The 16,630-nt window shown below is 43.4% G+C and overlaps 1 protein-coding gene and 1 long non-coding RNA gene across 3 annotated transcripts in view; one reads left to right on the forward strand and one right to left on the reverse strand.

Moving 5' to 3' along the window:
* Positions 1-3,035, reverse strand: part of MYO7B (myosin VIIB) — an 85,957-nt gene extending 82,922 nt beyond the window's left edge. Inside the window, exon 1 of the mRNA XM_049097219.1 lies at positions 2,873-3,035. The gene's annotated coding sequence lies outside the window, so the exon portion shown is untranslated. The remainder of the gene's footprint in view (positions 1-2,872) is intronic.
* On the forward strand, positions 1,560-12,137 carry LOC112652415 (uncharacterized). 2 transcript variants are annotated; one of them, XR_003131434.3, is made up of 5 exons: positions 1,560-5,165; positions 6,507-6,710; positions 7,969-8,095; positions 9,337-9,423; positions 11,910-12,137. It is a non-coding gene; the product is annotated as an uncharacterized LOC112652415 (long non-coding RNA). The 2 variants fall into 2 exon arrangements; XR_007403865.1 differs by lacking the exon at positions 11,910-12,137 and adding an exon at positions 9,522-10,503.
* Positions 12,138-16,630: the final 4,493 nt, after the last annotated feature.

A 16,630-nucleotide genomic window follows, 5' to 3' on the forward strand; every position in this document is an offset into this window, starting at 1 on the left:
AGCTTTGGTTTGGCAGAGTGCCCTTGGCCTGCCCAGAGAGAGCTTGGAAGAGAGAAGCCCTCTTGACTACTATTTTTGCCAATGGCATTTCCTTGCTCGATATCCCCTTTACAGCATCAGGAAAGATGGGCTTCTTCTCAGAAACTGGTTTGTTCTTAACAAAGACATGTTTAAACTTGTCACTGCTTATATTTTGTTTTTCCATTGCCCACTAGGAATCTCAGAGTAAACTTAGTGGCTATGTTTAACAAATATACTGGGATTTCCTTTACTAAACTTTCTCTAGCTGAATTGTACTTTCCTACCTTAACTTTCCCTTCATCTTGCTTTCTCATTTATTCTAGTTTTGATTCTGTTGCATTATAGGTAGCTCTATAAGCTGCCTCAAATGACTCTCTTTTGTTTACTTTTATAAGGCAGGTGATTAATGATTTACAGATACAGGTGCCTGTGCACATCAATCTGTTCCACTGCACCTTGGTTCCTTTGCCTACCCTCAGCACTCTGTCCTTAGCCCCCAGAAGAAAGTAGGGCCTCAGACCGTCCTCAGGCACCATACTGAGAGTTTTCCAATAGTAGCTAATTAATTTAATCCGTACAACAACACTGCAAGGTGAGTGATATGGTTCCATTTGACAGATGAAGAAACAAAGGCTTCAGGTCCTATACCTGGTAGGTGGCTGAGTCAGGATTTAAACCCACACTTGTCTGGCTGGGAAGTCCTTGTAAGATTCCACTTCACTCCTCTCCTTAGCCCGACATGCTGCCCTCTCTAGAACTGCACTGTCCAGTATGGTAGCCGCTAGCCAAATGTGGCTATTTACATTTAAATTCATTTTAGTTAAAATTTAAAAATTAGTTCCTCAGTCACCCAGCCACACTCAAGTGCTCAGTAGCAGCACCCAAGCTGGACTCATACTCTCTTCCCTCTGCAAGTCTGTGATGTACTTTCCTTAGCCTGGAACATCCCAGCTCTCTGCCTTGTCATGGAGCCATCCTTTCTTACACAGCTTCCTTGTCCCTTCGCCTCCTTCTCTGTCACTCTTCCCCCTTCCTGCTCTGCCCTCGACCCCAACAATCTCCTCCTCTGGCTCTTGATGCCTGTGAGTCACTTTTCCTTTGCACAGTCTCATCCTCCCAGCCCGGCAGTGAAGGAACATGGTACACACTGCCTAATTAATTGAGGAAGTAGACAAGGGAGTCTAAAATGGCATTGGATAGAAAACTTAACTTCATTCCTAGCTTTACTTGCCACTAGCTACTTCATTCCTTCATCCAATATATCTTCCCCAAGTGCCTATTCTCCGCCATGCCCTGGGTAGGTGTGGGGACAGAGAAACCCTGAGGGGATTAACCTATGCCTTCAAGGGGCTCATAGCCAGTGGCCTTGGGCAGAGAATTTTACCCTCCTTTATCTCAGCGTCCTCTTTTGTGAAAAATATACAATTCTTGCTCTTTTTCCCTGCAGCTTGACAAGTGGACTAAGTGACAACGTGGAAGCAAGAGCCTTTGCAGAAGACATGAAAAGCATACTGTGGCATAAATGCATCTAGGTAAATGGGAACCTTTGTCCTGCCGAGTCACCTCCCTACAGAGGTACACCCTCAGAGTGCCTGGCCCTATACCCAAGCGAGGATGCAGCCTGGCCCAAGACAGATACACTTGGACAGGTCCTCTGGGAAGAGGCACCCAAAGGCCAGTCGACAGGGAGCCCAGCAGGTCCTGGGCAACAGGAAAGATTTCCTACCAGAAGCACTATTGAGCTGAAGGTTCATAAAAGATTTCTTGGAGCCGTGCACTCCAAGCCTGGAGGGCCACATGCAGTTCCGGTTTTCTTGAACTAAAATCTTGAATTCAGGGATTTTATGGGTTAGAACAAAATTCAAGTGCAGAGTTACAGAGTGTGGCCTTAAGGGGACGCCTTGTTGTGGGGAACAAACACGCACAATCTAAGAGATTTAGGATGGGGCCCCACACCTGCCAGGTGCCAGACCTTCCCAATTCTACATCTCAGATTTCCTCATTTGTGAAATGGGAATGGATGTCCACCATGCTGGCAGCTCAGGTGAGGCAACTCATGGAAACGCATGGCAGAGTACCCCTTCCACAGACACCCTGTTCCCCCAACAACTCAACACGTCCACTCCAGGAGGCTTTGTGGCCAGGCAGGGAGGATCCTGCCTCGCCCAGGGGCCCGGGCTTCTCAGAGGTAATTAACACAATTGTCTGCAATTGTCCAAGAAGGTACAGAGGTGAGTCAGAGGAGCCTGGGTTTTGGAGTCCGGTCTTGACTCTTCTTCTGTGGGTACCCCAACTTTCATGGTCCTCAGTCTCCTTGTCCACAAATTGGAAGTAATAACACCAGTGTGCTGTGAGGACGCAGTGAGATGGCACACAGCACAGCTGACATCTGCCAGGTGCCAGACCATTGGCACCCAGGCTGTCCCTCACGCCCTGTGATTCCTTGGTAAGTCCTTACACTATAAGAAGGCTGGTGGCTAGGGTAACCCCAGCCCTGACCATCCCTTCTGCCCGTGAGTCTGCCTTCCTTCAGTGGAGGGCCAGGGCAGCTTCTTCCCCTCTTCCTCCCCAGCCTACCAGCCAGCCCTGCAGGCTGACAGAACAAGTTTCTGGGCTGGGGTTCCTGGTTTCCAGGCTCCTGAAAGGAATCTCTGGCTCTCTACTTCCCAGGCTTTTCCCACCTGATTTCCAGATCAGACCCTCAGTGCTTCTGCAGATCTGTACCTTCCAACCCACCTTCCGTCCAGTCGCCCCCCTCCTGAGAAGTGACTCCGTCCTCCCATCCTCCCAGCTGGCAGAACACAGGCCTGGGCCCATCTGGCAGGCAGAGAAGCCCGTGGTGCTCCCTTACCTTCTCAGGACGGGGTCTCGTTGACTCCCTTCCCTTCCACTCTAGGCACTCTGAAAGAGCAGGGAAAGAAGGCAGTGCTGGGGCTCTGGGCGTGTCAGAGAGTAAGGGAGAGGAGGAAGAGGCAGAAGGGCCCCAAGAGGAAATGGCCCAGCAGTCTGGGCCCACATAATTTATTGCAGGACTTTGTCCTTGGGCGCTCTAGCACTCTCCACTCCCACATGGCGGCTGCAGCCCCAGCCAGCAGAGCCTCACAGCAGCCTGATCTTTAACCCTGGCCTCTTCAGCAGAGAGTCCCCACGGGCCATCAGAGTCTGCTCTCCATGCACCTGTTGCTGGCCATTAGCTGATCATCCAGGGAGTTCAGCATATCCCCAGGCGTCATGGAGACTCCAAGGAAGCCCACAAAAAAAAAAACTCTGATCCCAAATACCCCAAGTCCTAATTGGGACACACACACACAGGAGATGCTAGGAAGCCTATAACAGAGCTAAAGGCCATTGGGACAACTAGATCTTCAGTGTCCCTGGAAGCAGAAGCAGCTGGTTTGGGCTGGGACTCATATGAAGGGGAGTTTCTGCAATAAGACAAATACAGACCCTTCAGGTGGTGCATTGTGGGAGAGGCCCCTGCTGGAAGGAGCAGGCAGTCCCTGAAAGTATGAGGGTGAGGGCTCTGAAGGCAGGTGGAAAGTAAATGCACAGGATGTAACTGCTCAGCTGCAGCCCTTTCCTTGGGTGAAGAGAGACCTCGCTCAGTGATACTCTTGGTTGGCCCAACCAGAGCCAGTTAGGTCTCTTCCCAGACCCAGGGCTTGGGAGGCATTTGGGAACTGTAGGCCAAGGTGTAGGGAGCAGCTGTCATTTTCAAGATAGAATCAAGGCTCCAGCAGGGCAGCAACCCTGACCTAGGCCTCTTTTGGAAATAGGAACTAGGGACGCCTGAGTGGCTCAGTGGTTGAGCATCTGCTTTGGCTCAGGGCGTCATCCTGGAGTCCAGGGGTCGAATCCCACATCAGGCTCCCTGCATGGAGCCTGCTTCTCCTGTCCCTGCCTCTTTGTGTCTCTCATGAATAAATAAATAAAATCTTAAAAAAAAAAAAAGGAAGAAACAGGAACTAAGCGCCGGGGGTAGAGAGAAGGGTACAGTAGACAGGCTGTAGAGCTGGAGATGACAGTTCCAGTTGGAGGCAGAGGCCACCCCTGCCCAATAGTGGCCTCTGCTTCCTGTGGGGGGGTTCCTCACAGTCCCAGCTTCCTTGTGATGAACACTCCTGATGTTTCAGTGTGAAGGAGTTTCTTCCTTTCAATCACACAGCCAGTGCCAGGGGTAGGGAATGAGGGGGGATAACAACCTTTTGGAGGAAGCATGTGCCCTGGGACTTTCAGCCAGCACCCAACATGCTCCCTGTGAGTGCTGTACCCAAGTCCTACCTAGGCACCAGCTGGCCTCTTGCTCCCTAAACTCTCAGCCAGTTTCTGGGCCAACACTTGTTCTGGGGGGAGAGGGGAAGAAGGCTTCATTCACATGGCTTGTCGCTTCTCTGGTTTGGAAAGATACCATTTCACTCTCAGAGGATTGGTGTGGCTGCCTTGGGCAGCTCCCAGAAATGGTGAGCCCCTTGCTCTGGGGCCCCTGGCATGGGGCTGGGTCCTCTATGGCCCTCTTCCTCTGCCCTAGTGCAAAAAGAGATAGCAGAACAGAATATGTGGGCAGAAGAAAGCAGTTTATAAGGTATGTCTAGCCAGGGCCTGTTTTAAACACAATTTGACAGAAGTACATTTTGGATACCTACAAACAAACTTGTTTCCCACTTTGTCTTTTACATTGGACATTTATATTGTAAGCATTTTCTTACTTACACTGTACCAAACTCTAACCACCAGTCTTTAAATACAGCATTATAGTCTCTCCTACAAATGCCCCGTTATTTGTGTAGTCATCCTCCCTGGATGGACATCAAGAGGCACCCAATCCTTTGCTATTATCCACAACACTGCAATGAACAAGTTTGTGCTCATAGCTCTGTTTGCATTATGACACCACAGGAAGGTTCCAGAAGGGAACTTATCAAAGCAAGGGAATGAGTGTTTTGTTGCTAACCTTTCTCAAGTGGCATGTCAAGTCTTCCCTGCTAGCAAAGGGTGTATGTGTTACTGCCTGGACCTTGGCAGGGTTCACAGGCAGACACCCTGAGGGACACTTTTCCTGGAGCCTCAGGTATTTATTCCATTGCTGAGGAATTTCAAGGATTCCAGGCCCCGGAAATTAGGAAGAGGAGCTGAGGGTGATCAAGGTAGGCTCTTCCCTATCACACACACCTGTAACCAAACTCGGCTTTCCTGCAGCCTAATGTGACTGCCACGATTCTCCTCAAGATGCAAATATTCAGTTAACCTTTAAAAATATGTTTCTGAGGGGCATCTCGGTTGTTCAGTTGGTTAAGCATCTGCTTTTGGCTCAGGTCATGATCTCAGTGTCCTGGGGTTGAGCCGCTGCATCAGGCTCCGTGCTCAGCAGGGAGCCTGCTTCTCTCTCTCCCTCTGTTCCTCTCCCAGCTCGTGCTCACACTCTCTTGTTTAGACAAATAAATGAATCTTAGAAAAAAATATATGTTTCTGAGCTGAGCCAAAACGCCTCCATAGGACAATTATGTTTCGTTTCATTTCTGTCCAACCATCAAGCCCACTGTAGTATCACCATAGCAACGAAAACAGAGTATAGGGAGTATTTCATTTCACCTCTATCAACACATCCTAGGTCATCCTGAAGTTGCTTGTTTCCTGGTGGCCCTAACCTTCCCCTCTGGCCTATAGCAGTCAAGTTATCTATTAACACTATAAAATAGCATAGCTAGCAGCATAGGTCTCTGTGACTGAGCCACCCTTTAGAGAATTTTAGAATTCTCAGTTCTAGAGAACTAGCATTTAATGAGTGCTTTGTAAGTGCTGGGCTCTTTCCAGCTGCCGTCTTACATCCTCATCAAAACCCTACAAATTTAGGGGTGCTTATCCTCATTTTATAGTGAGGAAGTTAAACCAAAGAGGTTAAGAAACGTGCTTATGTCACACAGCTAAAAGTGGTGGGACAAGATTTGAGTGGAGTTCTACCTGACTCCAAGACCACTGTTCATTATACTACCTTACACCACACCAACCCTCAAGCAAACTGGACTCTCTCCTTCCCCAAACACCAGGGATGGATAAGACATCATATTTTTAGAGATTTCCAAAGAAAGTAAGTGCTTCCCCAACTTGCTTGCTCTGGCCCAGGATCAGAAGAGCCTTTTTTCCCAAGGTCTCTGAGGTCCCAAGGGCAGATCAATGTCTGGGAAGAGGCGGGGTTTAAATGCCTCCTTGGAAACACAGTTATTCATGGTATAGGAATGTAAATCACAGGACACATTTTATCTGTGTAGTTCAGGGTTTCTCAATCTTGGCACTACTGACATTTTGGACTGGATTATACTTTGTTGGGGATTTGGGAAGAGTTGCCCTGTGCACTGTAGAATGTTTAGTAGCAAGCCTGGCCTCTACCCATTAGATGTACTCCTCCAGTGGTGCAATCAAAATGTGTCCAAATATTGCCAAATATCTCCTGGGGGCAAAACCATTCCCAGTTGAGAACCAGTGTATAGCTCATAGGTCCAGGTGCAGCTGAGGCTGAAAGAGGAGAAGAACATCAAAGGCCAGAAGGAGATGTTCTCTTGGAAGAGGTGACTCTGCCCTGGCCTCCTTGAATGGCAGGCAGATATGCCTAGAAGACATGGAGGGTGCAGAGAAGAGGCTATCAAACTGGACCCCAGGGGACCTGCCACGGAAATGACTATCCTCAGGCAAGTGTGAGTACTTCATCTTCCCTGGATCAGCAACTGTGAGGTAGATATTGCTAGCCTGGGCAGAGCTCGGATTCAAAGTCCTGATGGGCTGGGGAGGCATCCACCATTTCAGTCCTGGAGGAAATGACTCATTTCTGATTGTGTTTTATTATCACAACCATTTGAGGGATTCACTCAGAGGTTTATCCAAGGCAGCAGGAGGGGCAAAGCTGGGACACAAAATGGAAGAGTTCTTTCCTCCCTTCTGAAGGACTGTTGGAAATCCAGGGATAAATCTCAGCCTTGGGTCCTGGTATTTAAACCTAGCCATTGGTCATAAACAGGGGACATCTGCCCCATGACCAGGGTCAATGGCATCCTGGTGACTAATTTGATTGCCCTAGGGAGGTTGAAGTAATGGGAGGAGAAGGCAAAAACTTGATTATGTGGCAACTCAATCAACCAGGGAGCCAGGGAAATCATGTTGATGATTGTGACCGTGATGATGATAATGACATCTTGTCTAACTCTTGGAAGAGGTTGAGGTTGAGGGGTGCATTGGAAGAGATTCATTTCTGAGAAGAGAAGCTTCAGGACAGAGTTCTTACTCTTGACTGGAATGCTCTGTGTGCACAATTTCTCAGAATGAAACAGATACACTTTCCAATCTCACTCACAGGAATGGCTATGGAATAAAGGTAAGTAATATGCTCCACTTCCAGGCCCTGTGATATCCTGTGCTGTCTTTCTTCCTCCCTCTGTTGGTGATATGCAAAGCATCCAACAGTGGATTCTGGGGCCACAATATGTGGTGAAGCCACAATATGGAAAGAGCCTTGGTTCCTGAATGACCCCTGGGAGCAGAGTACCATCTCCATTCCACCACTGAATTCACTGACCCTATTTATAAGAGCAAGAAATAAATTTTTGTATCAAGCCATTGATATTTGTTGTTATAATAGTTAAAATATGATTCCTCTCCCATCCAAATCTGCTTTTGTCTTTTAAATACCAGTTCAAATACTCTTCTTCCAGGATGTTGGCCCTGACTGCTATAGTTCACTCTAGCCTAATAACTCTATGAGGTAAATGCTACTATTATCCCCACCTCATAGATGATGACATTGAAATAAGGAGAGAGGTAAAGTAATTTGTCCAAGGTCACATAGCTAAAAAGTTAGAGAGCCAGGATTTGAACCTATAAGCAATATCACCTTAAACATAATTGTTCCAGGAATGTCAGCTTGTATGTCCAGTTGAAATGGCTGCTTCTTTTGAGCAGGGAGCGGTCATGTCAATCCCATCTGTTCTGGTATCTGAAGCCTGCAAAATGCACTAAATGCAGAGGAGCTGTCACACACACCTACTGCCTGAGGGAGCTACAGTCCAGCTGGAAACAAATTGTGCAGGTAAGGGAGGGTGGGATTTGCTCTTATTACTGGTATGTGTTTATTACCCAGAGTCCTGGAAAAAATGTCAAACAGTCCATAAAAACTCACTGCTGCTTTAAACTGGTTTTGAAAAAAGCATTTTTTTCTTTTTTTGCCTAGTCCCTAAAACTAGAGATTACAACCCTACAACCCTTACTAACTTAAAAATTCTCTTGAATCTACTGTGGATATAATTATCTTTCCAGGGATGCCTGGGTAGTTCAGTACACTAAATATCTGACTTCGGCTCAGGTCATGATTGATATAGGAAAGAACGTTAGGGTTCAAAGCCAACAGCCAAGAAAGAATTCTTGAAATGTCTTTGGTACAAAAAGGTGATTTTATTAAAGCATGGGAATAAGATCTGTGGGCAGAAAGAGCTGCACTGGAGTGGCCCATTATATATTTTCAAGCTGGGAGGGGGTTGGGGGTAGTGGAAATCTCTGAGGAATTTTAGAAGCAAAGTTTCCAGGACCTTGAGGGGGCTAGCTATTGTTGGGAAAAGGTCATTTATTACCGTCTAATAAAACCTTAGTCATGAGACCTTCAGATGTATATCAGTGGGCCATATGCTTGGGGGATGATTGCCAACCCATATCTTGAGGAGTTTAGAGATAAAGGAGCTTTCTCAAGGAATTTTTATTTTTTAAAACATTTTACTTATTTATTTGATAGGGAGAGAGAGAGAGAGAGAGAGACAGAGACAGAGAGAGAGAGAGGGAGAGAGAAAGAGAGAGAGAGAACAAGCAGGGGGTGCAGAAGATGGAAAAGCAGACTCCTCACTGAGCAGGGAGCCCAATGTGGAGCTTCATCTCAGGACCCGGAGATCACGACCCAAGCCAAAGGCAGATGCTCAATTGACTGAGCTACCCAGGCACCCTTCAAAGAACTTTTAGATCTTAAAGTAGACTCATGGGATCCTGGAGTTGGGCTAGGATTGCCATTAGCTAAGTATTAACATCAAGGCAGTTGAGTCCCTAAAGGAAGGTCACTCTTCCTGTTTCAAGGACTTGTCAGTGGGCTGTAGGTAGTAAGGAAATTTAATAATTTCTCTTCTGCCTTTGCTTCCCACATCAATGATCTTGGGGTCCTGGGATGGAGCCCTGTGTATGGGAGTGTGGAGTCTGCTTGACCCTCTCCCTCTGTCCCTCTGTCCCTCCCCCACTTGGCTCCCTCTCTCAAATAAATAAATAGAATATTTTTAAAAATTATCTTTTCAGCTTTACATTTCCTGTTAAACCTAGACCCAAGAATATCAACTATCCTCAAACAGAGTTTGGAGCCAAAAGGAAGGCCAGGATTTCAAGGTAGCTATACCACTCTCTTCCTGACCTGGTCACTCAATAACTTGCTCAGTGGGTGTTTACTGAGGCCCTTCTCTGTAGCAAATCATTCTGGGTTTTAGGGTGCAGGGAGACTCAGACTGTCTCCATGACTTGGTGCTTGCATAGACATGGGACAAATGGAAGGAATTTGCCAGGAAATCTTCTGTTTGCTTGTTTGTTTTTAATAAAAGAATTCCATACATCTCCCCTATGGACTGGGCTTAGTAACTTGCTTCCAAGGAATAAGGAATGGAAAAAAAGAAATAGCAACTTAACATTACAGATATCCAGAAGGTACTACCCTAACTAACCCCAAGTGTTATGGGCTGAAAGGTGTGTCAAATTTTGTATGTTGAAGTTCTATCCTCCCAGTACCTCATAATGGGCTGTATTTGGAGATACGGCCTTTAAAGAGGGAATTAAGGTGAAATGAGGTTGTTAGGGTAGGTCCTAATCCCGTTTGACCCATGTCCTTACAAGAAAAGGTGGAGGCACAGATATGTGCAAAGGAAAGACAATGTGAAGAGGAAGGGAGAAGATGGGCATCTACAAACCAGGGAGAAAATCCTTAGGAGAAACCACCTCTGCAGCTACATTGATCACGTATTTCCAGTTCCCAGAACTGTGAGGACACAAATCCCTGTTGGTTAAGCTGCCCAGTCTGTGGTATTCATTACAGTAGCCCTAGCAGACTAATTGTTCCTCATCCATGAAGTGATCAAGGTTAACTTCTTGCAATAAGCTACATTGCTAGGCAGTGGTAAGAAGGGTGCATTACTCTGGGATGTTCTTGCTCAAAGCCACAACCCCCGTCGAATCATGAGAAAAACATCAGGCAAACCAAACTGAGGGACAACCTACCAAATATCTGACAAGGATGCCTCAGAACTGTCAAGATGATGAAAGACAAGGGAAGTTTAGGAAACTGTCACAGACCAGAAACTAAGGAGAAATGACAGTTAAATGCAGTGTGGCATCTTGGGTGGGGTCCTGGGACAGAAAAAGGGTATTTGCAGAAAGACAATAGAAATCTAAATAAAGTCTACAATTTTGCTAATAGTATGTGCCAGTGTTGGTTTCTTGATTTGACAAATGTGATGACAACTAGAAATATAAGATGTTAATATCAGGGACACTGGGTGACAGATATATAAACTATGCCATCTTTGCAAATTTTCTGTAACTCTAAAATTATTCCAAAAATTAAAAGTATATTAAAAAACAAAGACTCAAAAAAAAAAAACCCCAAAAAACAAAACAAACAAACAAACAAAAAAAACAAAGACTCCAGGGACACCTGGGTGGCTCAGCAGTTGAGTGTCTGCCTTTGGCTCAGAGCATGATTCCGTGGGGAGCCTGCTTTTCCCTCTGCCTATGTCTCAGCCTCTCTCTGTGTGTCTCTCATGAATAAATAAATAAAATCTTTAAGAAAACACACACACAAAAAAAACAAAGATTCCATTTGAGCCCCCATTTTTAGTTCTTTGGTATGTATACGAAGGAGTGGAATTGTTGGGTCATATGGTAACCCTATGTTTAACTTACTGAGGAACTGCCAAACTTTTTCACAGTGGCTGCACAATTCTACCTTCCCACGAGCAACTGTATGATTTCAATTTCCATGCATCTTCAACATTTGTTAGTTTCCATTATTTTGATTATGGGCATTCTAGTTGGTGTGAAGTGGTATCCCATAGTTGTTTTGATTTGCACTTTTTAAAATGACTAATGATGCTGAGCATTTTTGTATGCTTAGCAGCCACTTGTACATCTTCTTTGGAACAATGTCTATTCAAGCCTTTGCCCATATTTAAAATTGGGTTCTTTGCCCTCTTGTTACTGAGTTGTAGAAGTTCTTCACATATTCAAGAAGCCCTTATCAAGTATGTGATTTGCAAAAATGTTCTTCAGTTCTGTAGGTGGTCTTTTCACTCTTTTGTTTTAAAGATTTATTTATTTATTTATTTATTTATTTATTTATTTATTTATTTATTTATTTAAGAGAAAGAGAGAGAGAGCATGTGAGTAGGGTGTCGGGCAGAGGGAGAAGAAAAGCTGACTCCCGGCTCAGCATGGAGTAGATGCAGAGCTTGATGCAGGTCTCCATCTCAGGATCTTGAGATCATGACCTGAGCCAAAATCAAGAGTTGGACACTTCACTGACTAAGCCACCCAGACGCCCCTTTTTTCACTCTTGATAGTGATCCTTTGATGCACAGAAGGTTTTAGTTTGAAAGAATTCCAATTCACCTATTTTTTCCTTTGTTACCTTTGCTTTTGGTGTCATATTCAAGAAACCATTGTTAAATACAATGTCATATAGATTTGCTTCTTTGTTTTTTTCTGAAAGTTTTATGGCTTTAGCTCTTACATTTAGGTCTCTGATCCTTTTTAAGTTAATTTTTGCCTATGGTGTATGATAAAGGGCCAGCTTCGTTTTCTTTTTCTTTTTTTTTTCTTTTTTGCAGGTGGATATTCATTTCTCAGCACCATTTACTAAAGAGACTGTTCTTTTCTCATTGAGTGGCCTTGGCACCTTCGTCAAAAATCTGTTAACCATAGATGTGAAGGTTTATTTCTGGACTCTCAATTCTATTCTGTTGGTCTGTATGTCTATCCTTAGGCTGCTGCTACACTGTTTTGATTAATGTCTTGTAGTAAATTAATGTTCTGTAGTAAATTTTGAATTAAGAGGAGTGAGTCCTCCAACTTTGTTCTGATTCATTATTTTGACTCTTCAGGAATTCCTTGAAATTCCAGCAAAATAAAAATGCCATTGGGATTTTGATAGGGATTGCACTAAATTTGCAAATTATCGTGGGTAGTATTACCCATCTTAACAATATTAAGTCTTCTGATCCATGAACATGAGATAGCTTTTCATTTATTTATATCTTCTTTAAGTGCTTTGGGCAATGTTTTATACTTTTCAGTGCACGAGTTTTGCACCTCCGTGGTTAAATTTATTCCTAAGTACTTAATTCTTTTTAATGCTATTGTAAATGAGATTTTTAAAAAATTATTTATTCATGATAGATACAGAGAGAGAGGTAGAGACACAGGCAGAGAGAGAAGCAGGCTCCCTGCAGGGAGCTCAACATGGGACTCAATCCTGGGACCCCGGGATCACTCCCTGAGCCAAAGGCAGATGCTCAACCACTAAGCCATCCAGGCATCCCTGTAAATGAGATTATTGTCTTAATTTTCATACAGATTGTTCATTATTGGTATACGTAAACAAAATTAATATTTGTATGTTGATTTTGCCTCTGCAACTTTGCTATTCATAGCAGCATTATTCACGTAGCCAAACGGTGGAAGCTATTCAAGTGTCCATCAACAGAAGAATGGATTTTGTTAAAATGTGGTATAGATATACAATGGAATATTATCTAGCTGCAAATAGAATGAGGTCCTAACACATGCTGTAACACTGATGAACCCTGAGAATATGCTAAGTGAAATAAGTTAGTTACAAAAAGAAAAATATGATTCCACTTATATGGAATACTAGAATAGCCACATCCACTGAGAAAGAAAAGTTAGAATTTACCAGGGCCTGTGGGAAGGGAAAATGGGGAATTATTGCTTAATGGATACAGAATTACTGTTTGGGGTGATGAAAATTTTTGGAAATAGATTGGGGTGATGGTTGGACAACATTCTGAATGTTATTAATACCACTGAATTGTGCACTTGAAGATGGCTAAAAAGGCAAGTTTTAAGTTAGATGTATCTTGCCACAATTTTTAAAAATAATTATTTTTAAAAAAGATTTTATTTATTTATTTGAAAGAACAAGAGAGCATGCACAATGGGGGAGAGGGAAAGGGTGGATTAAAGGAGAGGGGGAAGCAGATTCCCCCAATGAGCAGGGAGCCTGATGTGGGGCTCAGTCCCAGGACCCTGGGACCTGAGCTCAAAGCAGATGCTTAACCAACTGAGCCACACAGGCCCCCCTAAAAATAGCTGGAAAAAAAAAAGTTGTGCAAATCTCTTGGTGGAACCATGGTTCCAGAGCTGAATTCCTTTCTGACACAGTGGCAGCCTCTGCTTACACACTTCCAGTGATGTGGACCTCACCACAAAAAAACCCAAGCCCCAAACCAAACCCAAACCAAACCAAAGACGAAGAATTCTTTTGAAACTTGAATTGTTATTCAGTCACACACATATTGAAGTGGGGCTTTGCTCGGGGCAAGGCATAGGTCCATGGTTTCCTTTTTTTTTTTTTTTTTTTTTTTTGAGATTTTATATATTTATTCATGAGAGACACACAGAGAGAGGCAAGACATAGGCAGAGGGAGAAGCAGGCTCCCAGTGGGGATCCCGATTTGGGACTTGGATCCTAGGACCCTGGGGTCATGCCCTGAGCTGAAGGCAGACACTCAACCACTGAGCCACCCAGGCGACCCACATCTATGGTTTCTGTACAAGGTGAAACCACACTGAATCCAAGAAGACATCTTTGCTTTAATCATCTGCATGGAGATGAAGCCCAATCATAACAAACTGACCTGGGTAGCTTCCACACCATGGACAAGTGAAGAGGGGGCACTTCTAGTTTTCAAATTGTGGGCTACCTAGTGGTGAGCTGTATCATTTGATATGACATGACAGAATTAAACAGAATCAAACAGAAGTCATCATGTGGACCAAGAGTAAGGATTATGTGTCATGGCTTATTCCCATCCTCACCCTCAATCACAAAACAGACAACTAGTATGTTTTCTATACTATTTTTCAAAAATTTAAAACATAGTTATAAACAACAACAAATATATGTTATCCCCCCCTTGTCACAAAAGATGAGATACACTAACACTGTTCTGCATTTTGCATTTTTTCACTGAATCCAGCTTAGAAATCTTTTTATATCAGTATACAAGTTTCCTCATATTTTGTTATAGCTATATAACATTGCATTGTACAAATGTATCATAATTTTGTGATCATTCCTATTTGAATATTTAGGTTATTTCTAATATTTTGTGAGTAATGCTGCAATGAATAATTTTGTAGATATGTAATTTGTACATGGTCAAACATATTTGTAGGATACATTTGCTGAACTGAAGTTGGCCCATGTGCTGAGCCAAAGAGCATAAGCATTTGTAATTCTTATAGATATTTCCAAATTGTGTTCTGTAGAGGACTGTACCGATATACTCCCATAGCACCTTATGGGAAGGCCTTTTTCTCTATGGCCTCAACAGCATAATGTTACTGGATTTTCGCAATCTGAGAAGTGAAAAATATCTTAATATTTTAATTTTTCATCTTATTTTAGGGTTAATATTTTTTCATGTATATTAGAGCCTTTAATATTTTCTCTTCTGTGAATTGTCATATTAGTTACCCATTTTTCTGTTATTAATCTTCTTATTGATTTCTCCTGTAGTCTTTTAGGGAGATTAGCTCTTGGTCTCTGAGTTGAAGAAAAATTTCTTTTCCTAATCATTTATATTTTGCCTGGGCTAATGATGTGGTTTTTTTTTTTGTTTTTGCCATGCACACACTTAAATTTTTATTTCACTACTTTTTTAAAGTTTTTATTTTAATGTAGTCAAATGTTTCAGTTTTTTATGGCTTTTAGCTTTTCAATCTTTGTTGGAAAGTCTTCTCTCCCTATTTACTAAGGGATTATTAAGTTGGGTTTTTGGTATGCTGTTTTAGTTGTTCACATAAAGTTATTCTGTTTATAGTATTCTGTATTTTTTTTCCCACTTAATCAGGATATCCATGTGAGAGCTGAAGATCCACTTGTTATAATTAATGGCCATGTGCTATGCCATGATACTGTTTAGTGATGTTGTTTAGTGATTAATTATCCACTATTAATAGCTTTCAAGTGAGTCACAGCTTTCAGTATTACAAGCAACTGGGTGAGACAAATCTTGCATGTGTCCCAGTGAGTTGTGAGGCTGGGATGTGTGAGACAGAGCTCAGGATGTACCTGTTGCATTCGGTTTTTTTCACTAGCAGAGCCCCCTAGTGGCTCAAGAGCAAGAAGGAGGGTCAGACTTAAGAGACCTGGCTTCTCTGAGATAGAATGATGAAACTAAGGGGCCTTCAAATCTTCTGATTCAACTCTCATTTGATGTACAGGGAAACTGATACTCATAGGAGGCTGGTAGCCTGTCCCAGATCAGCAAGCACAAGAATCCCAGAGCTTGGTCCAGAACCTCGGTCTCTGAGCCCCAGGTTGCAGCTCTGTCAGTGCCAGGCTGTTCCTTATATGGTATGACTTCTCACTCATGGACATGTTTGGCAAGATACAGTGTCTCAAAAGGCTGGCAGAATGAACCTTGCATTCATTTAGGGAACTCAGTGTCTTCAGGTTATTAGGTAAGGGAAAAAGTGATTGGCTGCAAGCCCTTCCTCCCTTCATCTCTTCTCTGTCCCTAGTATCTTTTGTGGGAAAAACAGCCCCTTTTGGGTGCCTCTCCTCCACCGTCAGCTTGGACTGACTGTGCTGGGCCTGGAGTGAGGCATGGGGATTGGAGAGATACCAGTCCTTAAAATGCAAGGCAGCTGAGACTCAGAAAGGCACATCTGTGCTGTTCTAGCATTTCTCTATTGGTGGCCCTAAGGGACAGCCGGTTGGTGAAAAGGCTCTGGGGAAACTCTCCTGGACGTGTATTTGCATTGACAAGCATACTGCTTTAACTAAGACTTTGTTTATTTAATTCAAAAGGTGTTTCCTGTCTCACTAACTACCTTGTTGGCAAAACAAAACAAAACAAAACAAAACAAAAAAACAAAAACAAAAACAAAAAACTACCTTGTTGGCTTCCTGAGTACAAAAACTAGATCTGACAATTCTTTGCAGCCTTCTAGGTCTCAGCACATTGAGGTAAGTTCAGTTGGCTTCTGTCTTTCCATTCTTTAAACTATTGGGACAGTTTAGAAACTTTACGTTAAATTCAAGAATTATCCTCTTGCAATTGCATTGTTTAGCCCAATCACTTTTATGGCTGTTGGTCTTATACCTCTGGTGAAATTATAAGCTCTTTATGGCAGGATTTGTACTGGGTTCCCATCCACTGAATTTCTTCCTGGACTTCTCCCTTATTCATCTTGGCTTATCTACACAGGTATCATCTCACCCACTCTCTTTAGAAGACAGCTTTTTTAAAAATTTATTTTTTATTGGTGTTCAATTTGCCAACACATAGAATAACACCCA

Source organism: Canis lupus, chromosome 19 (assembly GCF_003254725.2).
Source record: "Canis lupus dingo isolate Sandy chromosome 19, ASM325472v2, whole genome shotgun sequence".
NCBI classification, from domain to species: Eukaryota; Metazoa; Chordata; class Mammalia; order Carnivora; family Canidae; genus Canis; species Canis lupus.